The sequence below is a fragment of the Sycon ciliatum genome, chromosome 1, assembly GCF_964019385.1.
Source record: "Sycon ciliatum chromosome 1, ocSycCili1.1, whole genome shotgun sequence".
In the NCBI taxonomy this organism is placed as follows: Eukaryota; Metazoa; Porifera; class Calcarea; order Leucosolenida; family Sycettidae; genus Sycon; species Sycon ciliatum.
The window spans coordinates 69,863,591-69,876,123 of NC_088643.1; the positions used below are offsets into that span (position 1 = coordinate 69,863,591).

Here is a 12,533-nt window from a genome sequence, read left to right on the forward strand (position 1 = left end):
CAAATTTTCAACCTCCAAATTATAATTATGCCAATAATTATGCCGGCATAATCTGCCGGTGCCTATCGAGAGGCCTCCACTCGAGACTTTCCTCGCTGGACAGCTAGCTGCAAGGGCCCGGATTGTATGGAGCAATAGCAGCATTAGGCCATCCAGAATTAATTCGTTGTTTCGGGTCACCCGACCGACCGTCTTTTTTCACCCGACCGCAAAATGTTTGTTTTTTTAGTGCATGCAAATGTACAGACTAGACTATGTACACACGCGACCCTAATAATAGCAGTCCAGATATCGACCTCAGATTGAAGCCATGGCTATAGCCAAATGACAGGATGCAGCGTTTGGTGACGACGTTGTCTTCTACATGTATCTCCGATCCGCAATCGGTCCTGAAACCATGGAAACAGCATCAGCTCCGCCACCTTGTCGCTTTTTACAGAAGTAAGGTGAGACCTGCTCGCCGGTCAGACTCGTTTGCCAGCGAGGCCAAGATCTGGTCCTGGAGCCGTGGAGGGGACCTGGATCTGATGGGACAATGACTGCGCTGGATTGTCTACACTACAGTCAAATTTGATCGACTGGCTAGATGGACAAAAGCTATTCGATGTACATGTACATGGACGTAACCAAAATAAATAAAAAATAAAAAAAAATAAACCCGACCGACCGACCCTGGTACGGATGAGTGAAGTGACCCGAAACAACGAATTAATTCTAGGTGGCCTTATGATCATGATTTTCTAGCATTTTCCATGCCGCTACGTAGAACTACGAAACGTGAACAATACTGCCCAAACCAATCCATTTTTCCATACTTACTACTGGTGAATTGCTGGCATTACAGAGGAACAGCAGCATTATAAGTAGCATTATACCTCACTCCATATTCACCCACATACAATTGGCCATCTACATAAGTGGTAAATATTGCTGAATATTCACCGCTTATATTCACCACTTACCTCATATTCACCACTTATAATTATATTCACCACTTTTCGATACTTACATTGTACTGTAAAGAGAGCAGTACTCGGTGCTGCGCTTGATTCCTCTTCAGTCAGCGCACCGGAGCGAGTGCCCTAGAAAATGTCTACGCTAACTTCCGTAGACAGGACTTTTCTGAGTACAAACGAAATAATTCCTTGCTTGCCATTGCCGCTGGATCCGCATGTGACCAGGTGCTGACAGTGAGCATCTTCACAGACGGAGCGTTCCAGCGAGCAAACAAGGTTTTGGACGCTCAACATGTCAATGCCATGGCCCGATGATTGCGGATCAAGCGGCAAGCCAGGAATTTCGTTTGTGCTCAGAACAGCTCTGTTTAAGGACGTTAGCGTAGAATTTTCCTAGGGCACACAACAGCTCCGAAGCGCTGCCTAAAAAGAAAAGAAGTGAGGGTAGAACCGCTTGGCTCGCTGTTATAAACCGACTCCCGAATTGGCGCGATGATCGCGGATTGGTCAAATCTTCGCGTGAAACGAAACCTCTCTCTGATTGGTCAAATCTTCGCGTGAAACGAAACCTCTCTCTGATTGGTCAAATCTTCGCGTGAAACGAAACCCCTTTAATGATTGGCTCCCGCCACAAAGCTGCACGAGCGTGTTCTCCATGGTGATTGGCACGAGCGTGTTCTCCAAGGTCGTCACCTCACATGCCACATGCACATGCACCAGTACGTGTACACGAACAAGATTCTGGACACGCCGCCCTCCGATTCAGGCAAGAACACGCCAGTCCGTCTGAAGGCTCAGTGAAGCAACAACGACTTACGTTAGTTCTGCGTACATGTACATGTATGACCAACAGGACTCGCCTGTTGGGTTTTAGGGACGAGAGGGTGAATATGGAGAGGTATAAGTCTAATATTACCTTCAGCCTCGTGAATATGGGCGAATATTCACTAGTTATCCAAACCTCGGCTTCGCCTCGGTTTGTATACTAGTGAATATGTATAGGATATTGACCAAGACGAGGTCTATATGGGAAATATAGGCCGAGTAAAAGACCGAGGTCCGCCGAGGTCTTTTACGAGGCCTATATTTCCCATATAGACCGAAGTCGAGGTCAATATCCTATTTATCACGATTCCTTTGCCATAACCCCAAAATTTGAACCTTTGGGAGCTATTTTAACCTTTTTAGTATAGCATTAGTACTATAGTGTACATAGGATGTTGCCTATTTTGGGTACAAGACTGTAAGAACAACAGAGTTCAGCATCTGCAGCACAGTGGCTGGGTGGTATAAGGGGTTGCTTGAGATTCATACTGTTGTGAGTTCAAATCCTGCTTGTTCTCTTCCTTTGTCTTCTTTCTTTCAATTTTTCTTTTTGAAGTGGAGAGAAAAATTCTAAGTCCCTCCAAAGTCCAAAGATTACAACTTTGGTGTTTCTCAGTGGATTTGAGTGAAATTTTGACCACACACTCCTGCCACTATGCTGGCCCTCAGGACATGATTTACAAGTTCTTGCGCCTCACTGACAGGCTTTCCAGGCCGGAAAAACTCAAATTTCCGGCATAGTGCTACGGCGTGCGAGCCACCCAGGAGCCAAACAAATGCATTTACATTTTTTCACATTTTCGTGCCCATTCTGTCCGTGCGCGGGACCCAAACCTAAAACAAGTCCAGAAGCAGCCATGGGTGGTGGGATAGGGCCCCTCAACGTGGCCCTGGACTCTGTCACAACGGAACGAGTAGGCGTTCTCTCACGGACTCCCACAGACCCGTCAATTTTTGAATTTTTTTAGGTTTAGCACGTGCTACGAGGTCGAACCTTTGACTATACAACATCCAGTGCTGGGACCTCCACAGCAAGCCATTTCCACAGCGCTGCACACCAAATCCAGGATGCCCTCAGAAACCGGCAAAGACTGCCACTCACGTTTCACTACTGCCTAGTACTGAATCCTACCTGACTTCTTGACACGACTCAAACTTGCCAAAGTCACAAAATCAACGTCAACTACTTGAAAGTGCTACGTCACTCCATAGCAATGGCATAGCAACAATTTGAAAAATTCGAAAACTGGATCCACCTGGATCCAGTTTTTGTATGGATCCAAGCACATTTCAAGCGGTCTCACTCACAGCAAGGTGGTGTTGCCAGTGAAACTGACTGATTTGGCTAATGGGGGCGGGGTGACAACTGGTGGCGAAGTAAAAGTTGCACCTGCATACGACATGAGTGGGTTGCTATGCACCCACATACTGAGGCAATAGCAAAGTCACACCTTAGTGGATCCAAAATAGAAATCTGATGTCAATTTACTACTCCCAGGCCGTTTTTGACGTCATCACTTTCAAGCCCTTATCAAGCCACATATCTGCAACGTCACGAGGGTGCTGGCAAAAGTCCTGCTGCACTTCGGCGGGCTTCGCCCGCCGCCGTGCAGCCCAATACGTGGTTTTTTAACGTGATTTTTTGGACTTTTTTGGACTTGGGGCAAAATTCTGCACACTTTCGCGTGTTTCCATAATACGACAAGTTGCGCACGGTCTGCTCACATTCAAATACAGTGCTGCCAACAAATGACAGCATGCAACAAATGGTATCTTCTCGACGGCAGAGCGCAGCGACAGAGGCGAGAAGTATTTTCTCGTCACAGCGGTTTTTTCTCGTGTTTTTTTCTCACAAGTGAGCAGTCATCTGATCAATTTCTTTTTACTCGTACATCTTCACATGTTCTCTAAACCGCTGCGCATGAGCACGACTGGCCAGTCGTCTTGAGGTAGCCTTTTCGACACCACGTTCTTTTTCGTCTTTCCAACAGACATTTATCAAATTTTTTCTCTCACCAGCATGGCTGAGAACGCATCTGCTCCCGCTTCAGCTTCGTCCGCCACGCCAGACTGGGCAACGAACCTGACACAACTTGTCAAAGAGCAGCATGCTCTAGCAGAGAAGTCTGTCTCTGAAATGGAGGCATGCAAGAAGCAACTGGAAACTGCCACTGCGGAGTTGCATCGCCTCAAAGCAAAGCAAACAACTACTTACTCCTTTCGTAAGGAGAGCTGCAAGGAGCATCACGACTTTGTGGACCAGGTGGAGGCGAAGCTGGAGGACGCGGCCCGGACCATCCCGGATGGACCTGCCAAAACCGCCATCATGGAAGGTATGTCCTTATGCGACAAAAGGAAGAAAATTATAAAAATCGCCGACAAATATGACTGGGCCACGGCGATCCAGTACAAAGGCGAGCATGACATTGCCGACGATGACGAGGACGCGAAAAGGATCAAGAGGGCTGAGACTGAAGTGGAGAAGACCAGGCGACAGAGCCGATCAGTGAGGCCCAGTTCTAGTTTTCGTCCTCACTACGAGCCATACTCGCCGCGGAGCCCCAGGGTCCCTCCAGCTCCGCGAACCGACCAGCAGTCGTCTGCTGCCCCGTCGGCGAAAGTCGTATGCTTCGCCTGCGGAAAACCTGGCCACTGGGCCAAGCTTTGCCCAGACGCAGCCTCTGGAAACGCTAGGAGAGCTCGATGAGCCAGAGAATTATCACTTGAATCACGCGTATCCTCAATCGTATCCTCAATGTAATATTGCTGAGTTGATCTATCCTATGCATTCTGCCAATGATTTTTATTGTGAATCATCCTCGTCGTGTAATGTTGTACTCAGCGGTCGCCTTCGTTATTGTTTAAGTTTTTGGTCATCTATTGGCTGCTCGTCCTTCACATTCAATGTATTAAGTAATGGTTACTATCTACCGTTCACAACCACTCCCACACCCTATGCTGCAAAAAATCACTCAAGCTGTTTCAAACATGTATCATTTGTGTCCGAAGCTATCGTCAGTTTACTATCTGCAAAATGCATAGAGAAAACCACTGCTGACAAGATCAGCATTTGTAGCCCTCTAGGTGTAGTTGAGCAGAAAAAGCTGAGGCTGATCCTAGACCTGCGATATCTCAACAAGCACCTCCTGGCACCTAGGTTCAAATACGAGGATATCAGCACCCTTCGAACCATGTTTGAAACGGGGGAGTATTTTTTCTCATTCGACCTGAAGTCCGCTTACCACCATATCGACATTGATCCCAGGTATCACAAATATTTGGGATTCAAATGGCGAGGAGAGCTCTACACATTTACAGTGTTACCTTTCGGACTCTGCACCGCACCACATGTATTTACGAAAATCACCAGAGATCTGGTGCATTGGTGGAGACGCAATGGTCACAAATTGTTCATGTATCTAGACGACGGTGCGGGGGCAGAATCGTCACAGACTGCTGCTAGTAAGCTTGCTGATATTGTTCGGGCAGACAAATCAGGTTTTATTCTCAGTGAGAAAAGCCGATTCACACCATCACAACAGGGAGACATGCTGGGCTTCCATGTTGACCTGGCCCAGGGCACCATCAAGGTGACCGAAGCGCGCGTAGAGAAACTCTCGCACCTCCTCACCACAACAAACCTTGATCATGCCACAGCCAGAGAAGTAGCCAAGATCGCAGGCTCCATCATCTCAATGAGCCCAGCTTTCGGTACGGTAACACGGCTACAAACTAGATCAATGTATGAGGCTATCTCCACAGCCGCCTCGTGGGAGGAGATTGTACATGCGACTCCCCAGCTCCGCAATGAAATCACGTTTTGGTCGGAAAGCTTCCATAAATTCCACGGCCGCCCGCTGAGGCCCCTCGTAGCAGCTTCTGCAGTTCTCACTTGGTCCGATGCCAGCGAAACTGGGTGGGGCGGATACTCCGTTTCAAAGCTCGGCACCTGCGTTGCCAGAGGACCGCTTCCACCAGAGGTACGTGAAACAAGCAGCACTCTCCGTGAGCTCATTGCCGTTAGATACGTGATACTATCTCTATTACCAGTCTTGTCAGGATGCGAAGTGATCCACCGATCAGATAATCAGGCGGCAGTCGCGATAATCGCATCTGGCAGCAAACACCCCCATCTTCACGACGAAGCCCTGGCACTCTTCCGTATCTGCATCCGACAAGGTATCACGTTCCGGGCAGAGTGGATACCTCGGGAAGAGAATGAGAGAGCTGACTTCTTCTCAAAGGTGAAGGACCAGGACGATTGGCAGCTTGCGCCAGACGTCTTCCTAATGCTTGACCGGAAATGGGGCCCACATACAATCGACCGCTTCGCTACTCCGCAGAACGCTCAGATGCAGCGCTTCTGCAGTAGATGGTGGTCCCCAGGCTGCACGTCTGTGGACGCATTCTCCGTGAGCTGGAACGACGAGAACAATTGGATCGAACCTCCAATCCACCTCATCGGTCGCACGATTCGCCACATGCAAGCTTGCCACGCAGACGGCACTCTGATCCTCCCTTTCTGGCCTTCGGCCACATGGTGGCCACTGCTATGGTCTCCAGCGGGCTTCCGAGATATGGTGGTCGATCATATGGTCATCCCGCCTCGGGAGAACCTTTTCATCTCGGGTGAGTGTAAGTGGAACCTCTTCGGCAGCGATAGCCCAACATGCGAAGTACTCGCTGTAAGAGTCTGCGGATGCGGCCGGCACAAGCCCAACCGCCCCAGGCAAGGGCCGCCTTAATCCCGAACAACAACCCGGAAGAACAGCGGCCGGAAGCCAGCATCGTTCAACGGGCAGCGTCAGTCAACTGTCAGCGTCACCCAGCAGTCAGCATCAGTCAGCAGTCAGCATCAGCCAGCAGTCAGCATCAGTCAGCGGCCAGCATCAGTCAGCGGTCAGCATCAGCCAGCAGTCAGCGGTCAGCACCAGCCAGCGGTCAGCGTCAGTCAGCAGTCAGCGTCATTCAGCAGTCAGCATCAGTCAGCGGTCAGCATCAGTCAGCGGTCAGCGTCATTCAGCAGTATAAACTCACATCCTCACTGTGGTGATGCTGCCAATCATGCAATCTGATACATTTTCGTGTCTCATGTTCAACTTCTCTGGTTTTGTTTAGCAGCAACCCCCATTCCCCCTTACGCACTAATTCCGGCCATATAGGCCGATCTATTTCTACCCAGAGCAATACAACCGCAAGGCGAGATTTCCGTCAAATATTTCTGCACACGAGGTAGTTGGTGTGATAGCATACACGGTCAGACAGCGTACCACCCTGAACTACCGTGAAACGGGGTAGACGGAGTCTGGGCTGCCGCTGGCACAAAAGGGTAGCTACACAATGTCAGCGATGCAGGGCGCTCCTTTTCCAAGTCTAAACCGGCGCAAGCCACATTACGGGGGCCGTATAGTGCTGCTGCTCGCTGGATACTTATTCTAACTTACGCTCCCAATGTTGGTAACTACCATGCCGGCAAACCTGTCGGCGTGGTGGCCGCCCTTTCCCCTGTCCTTGTCCCTTCTTCTGGTCTTATGCTTCTTCCCTACAGCCCCACAACATATCCCGGGTTGGACGGCACTGGAGCAACTAGCGAAGGAGGACAGCGCTATCGGCAAGCTGATGCACCTTCTGCCGAAAGTGATGCTGTGCGGGCACGCACCCTCGACCGTTCAGACGTACGCCAGAGGCTTCAATCGCTGGCATGCGTTCGCATCATCAGCCTCCCTCACCGCATTTCCCGCTGACGGTCTTCACGTTGGCCTCTACCTTGTCCACCTACTGCTGTCATCCTCATCACCGGCACCCGTTGCCACCGCTGTTGCAAGCATCTCATGGGTGCACCAGAAAGCAACGCTCCCAGACCCCACCCGACACGCATGTGTCGCTCAGTGCCATCGGGCTGTGCAGAGATTGCTTGCGCGCCCTGTCAAGCCGAAGAAGGCACTCGTGTCCACGGAAGTGCAGCGCATCATCGAGCACTACTCCGACTCGTCCACTTCCCTGGATGACCTGCAGACAATCACCCTCATTGTCTTGGGCTTCTCCGCAATGCTGCGATGGGACGAGCTGCACCGCCTGACGCCTTCCGACATCAGTTTTACAGACACCCACATGGTGATCTCGCTGCAGCAGAGGAAGAACGACCAGTTTCGCAAAGGCCACCAGGTGTATATTGCCAGATCTGGGCTAACCACCTGTCCCGTCGAGCTGGTGCAGCGCTTCCTCACCGCTGGCAAGCATCTGCCCCACCAGCCTCTATTCTGTCGCTTGGGCAGCTGCCGCAAGCAGGCCATACTGAGGCCTATCGCCATCAGCTACTCGTGCGCCCTGGAGAAGGTGCGAAAATGCCTGGCCATCGTCGGCCTTGACGCCAAGGAGTACGGCCTTCACAGTATGCGCTCTGGAGCCGCTTCTACTGCTGCCAGTGCTGGGACCGCTGACAGACTAATCAAGCGACATGGTGGTTGGAAGTCGGACTCCTCCAAGAACAGGTATATAGAGGAGTCGCTTCCCCAGCTCCTCCAGTTGTCTCAATCTCTTGGCCTATGACGTTGCTTAGTAGCGGAGGCCGAATACGGCGTTAGCTTGTCTAACCATACTCGTACAGATATGCGCATATATAGCTGAATTCGCGTTGTCCTCTGTCCACTTCTTCCACTGCTCTGTCCCTACTATGCGTTGTCTAGCAGTCACACTTCTGGCCCTCCTAACCGCAATACAAATGTGCTGTTGTTTGGTGTGTAGCGAGTGTGGCTTATCGCTGTGCGAGAATGGTATCTTCTCGACGGCAGAGCGCAGCGACAGAGGCGAGAAGTATTTTCTCGTCACAGCGGTTTTTTCTCGTGTTTTTTTCTCACAAGTGAGCAGTCATCTGATCAATTTCTTTTTACTCGTACATCTTCACATGTTCTCTAAACCGCTGCGCATGAGCACGACTGGCCAGTCGTCTTGAGGTACCCACCCTCCCTCCCTGCTTTTTGTACTTGTCAGATTAGCCACTTGGGGTTTTACACCCGGTTTTTTCCCTCAAAAAAATAATGCGTCCGTCGGCGCGAGGGTTTTTTCCCGGCTGGCTCGGCCCAGACGAATTAATCTGACGGTCCCAAGTGGTGCTTCTGGTTTTCGGTCATTGCTCTCTCAGTTGCTGCCATTGCGTTGCTTTCACAGAATATCCATGTGCTCTGTCCCTTCTTCCGCTATTCTACAATTCCGCATCCTTCCATGTAAAAGAACGTGGTGTCACACTTCTGGCCCTCCTAACCGCAATACAAATGTGCTGTTGTTTGGTGTGTAGCGAGTGTGGCTTATCGCTGTGCGAGAAAAAAATCTTTCCTTGCAAGGGCACATTTTCGGCCATAACTCTTGAACGGCTGGTCAGATAGGGACACAGTTTTCAGAGAATTTGCAGCTATTCATGCTCTTTCAACTGACGTAGCACTCAATATGAATTTACAAATTCGATTTTTCAGCGAATTTTTGGGTGATGTGCCCCCTTAAGGGGGCAGCCTACCCATAAATTTCATATGGCATTCAATTGACCGTAACTTTGGTGTTTCTCAATGGATTTGAGTGAAATTTTGACCACACACTCCTGCCACTATGCTGGCCCTCAGGACATGATTTACAAGTTCTTGCGCCTCACTGACAGGCTTTCCAGGCCGGAAAAACTCAAATTTCCGGCATAGTGCCACGGTGTGCGAGCCACCCAGGAGCCAAACAAATGCATTTACAATTTTTTCACATTTTCGTGCTCATTCTGTTCGTGCGCGGGACTCAAACCTAGAACAAGTCCAGAAGCAGCCATGGGTGATGGGGTAGGGCCCCTCAACGAGGCCCTGGAATCTGTCACAACGGAACGAGTGGGCGTTCTCTCACACACTCCCACAGACCCAAGTCAATTTTTGAATTTTTTTAGGTTTAGCACGTGCTACGAGGTCGTACTTTTGATACAACATCCAGTGCTGGGACCTCCACAGCAAGCCATTTCCACAGCGCTGCACACCAAATCCAGGATACCCTCAGAAACCGGCAAAGACTACCACTCACGTTTCACTACTGCCTTGTAGTACTGAATCCTACCTGACTTCTTGACACGACTCAAACTTGCCAAAGTCACTAAATCAACGTCAACTACAATAATCCAATCAAGCCACATATCTGCAACGTCACGAGGGTGCTGGCAAAAGTCCTGCTGCACAATACGTGGCTCAAAAACCTGATTTTTTGGACTTGGAGCAAAATTCTGCCCACTTTCACGTGTTTCCATGGTACGACAAGTTGCGCACAGTCTGCTCACATTCAAATACAGTGCTGCCAACAAATGACAGCGTGCAACAAAAAAATCTTTCCTTGCAAGGGCACATTTTCGGCCGGCCGGTCAGATCGGGACACAATTTTCAGAGAATTTGCAGCTATTCATGCTCTTTCAACTGACGTAGCACTCAATATGAATTTACAGTGTTTGGCGCGCGCGCGCGCGCGTGTGTGTGTGTGTGTGTGTTTAGGTGCGATAATGCGGGAGTGTGGAGAGTGTGAGAACGAGAGGCTGTGTGTAGGTATGTGTATGTGGTGCATGCGTGTGTGGTGCGTGTGTGTTTGGTGTGTGTGTGTGTGTGCGTGTGTGTGTGTGTTTAGGTGCGATAATGCGGGAGCGTGGAGTGTGTGAGAACGAGAGGCTGTGTGTATGTGTGTGTGTGTGTGGTGCATGTGTGTGTTTTGGTGCGTGTGTGTGTGTGTGCGTGCGCATGTGTTTAGGTGTGATAATGCGGGAGTGTGGAGTGTGTGAGAACGAGAGGCTGTGTGTGGATTAGTGTGTGTGTGTGTGTGTGTGTGTGGATGAGTGTGCGTGTTCATGTTTCACCCAGCACCTGAGATGTTGATTCTGGCACGTCAGAGCGTACTGCCTCTGGGAGGTGTTGAATGATTATCATATTGTCTGCACTGAATTATTCTATCTCCTCTGCTTGCCTTCATATAACTGCGTTTTTCTAATCTCCTTATGTTGTCTGATGATTGGTTTTTGCCATGAAACTCTGAGTTACAACAAAAAACAGCCCTATATACTTCCTTTTGTGTACCTCTTGCGAATTTACAACTTCGATTTTTCAGCGAATTTTTGGGTAGTCTGCCACCTTAAGTGGTCGATATAAGCGGTCGATATAAGCGGGCGATATGGGTAATATAGGACCAGTCAAGGATCACGAGAATTAGTGGAGGTCGATATAGAAGAGTGATAATCGCCCATATTCACTCGGCTTCAGGTAATATGTATAGGATAGTGCACGGATCCGAGGAGAATATTTTTCATAATCCCCAAGGCGCGCAGCGCTGCGGGGATTATGAAAAATATTCTTCCGAGGACCAATCCGTGCACTATCTGTATATAGCTCGACTTGTCAGGGGTACGAGTCTGCGCAGCCATCACGGTACACAGTTGTTGGCTTTCACACTTTTTTCAGTTGTAAGCAGGGAGTACAGTACTCAGTACAGCTGTAGTACTTTTTCAAGCTCAACAAAAAAAAGGAAAGGCAAGCTTGCAAGCCGGCAAGGAAACATGACACAGGAACAAAACACAATTTGACAAATGAAAAAAACAATACCTGATCTTTTTTTCTCTTTACATTGCCTCAGCCTGCTTATGGATTTCTTCTTGTTCTGGTGGGAGTTCAGGCCCCACATGTTGTGTACTCTTGTAAGTCCTGATCTGTGCGTTTTTCTCTTTGAATTTTCTCAGCCAATTAATTTTTGAGGGGGAGGGAGGGAGGCCGAGGGTGATGCCTGACATGATGGGCAGTATGACCAGTGTTCAGTTTCCATGGCAACATTGTTGTTGAGATCGAGATGCGTGCGTGTTGGATTTCTTGCGAATTCAAATACAAAGAACAACATTTCTCTTGTTTAGGTTCCATAGTTAACCTATTTACGATACAATACAGTGTACTTGCTTTCATTTGTTGTTCAGTTCCCATGGCAACGTTGTCGTTGACGTTGCAGACATGACTGTACTTTGTTGCCAATTATTCATGAGCAGCTGTAATTGCACGTTCACATGTCACATCTATGTTCATCTAATACAAAAAAACATATTCACGGTGCTCATGTGAGAGTTTTGTAAATATGTCCACTTGTTCAATTACCTTCCTATAATAAAGTCATTTGATTGAGATTTCACACAGCAGCTTCCAGGCTGGCTCTTTGGGGTTTGTTTGGCTACTTAGCTTTGGCCTACTCTCCCTAGGTTACCTAGTAGGTATAGTGAGAGCCAGGGAGTCGTCAAATACCGTATTTGACGACTCCCTGGTGAGAGCAGTCCAAAGTCTTGGGCTCTTTCCCCTCACCTAGGAGATTATGAAGAATAATCCCCTGGGTCAGGGGATTATCAGCCCTTGAACCCCTGGCAAGTCGAGCTATTATAATCAGGGAGTAGTACAATTGTACTACTCCCTGATTATAATATACTTATGATACAGTTGTTCTGGCATTGCCATTAGCATTATCCCGCAAAATAAGTATGATTTACAGCCCGAGTACAAGGGCAATACCGGCTGATACATGACCGAACGGCGTCAGCCGTGAGGTCATGTATCAAGCCGGTATTGCCCGTGTACGAGCGCGTACGAGGTGCTGTAAATCATTTATTGCATGCTTGACACCCACGGTCTATTTAGAAAAGCGATCCTGTCAGCTTTTCTATTATTGTGTTCACATGGCAAGAAAAACGACACCGCTATGCTACGTAACTTTCTACGTAAG

The 12,533-nt window shown here is 49.0% G+C and overlaps 1 long non-coding RNA gene across 1 annotated transcript in view; it reads right to left on the minus strand.

Annotated features, from left to right (window-relative positions):
- The window catches only part of LOC135805169 (uncharacterized), a 141,516-nt gene that overhangs the window by 59,578 nt on the left and 69,405 nt on the right, over nt 1-12,533 (minus strand). The gene's annotated exons all lie outside the window — the stretch shown is intronic.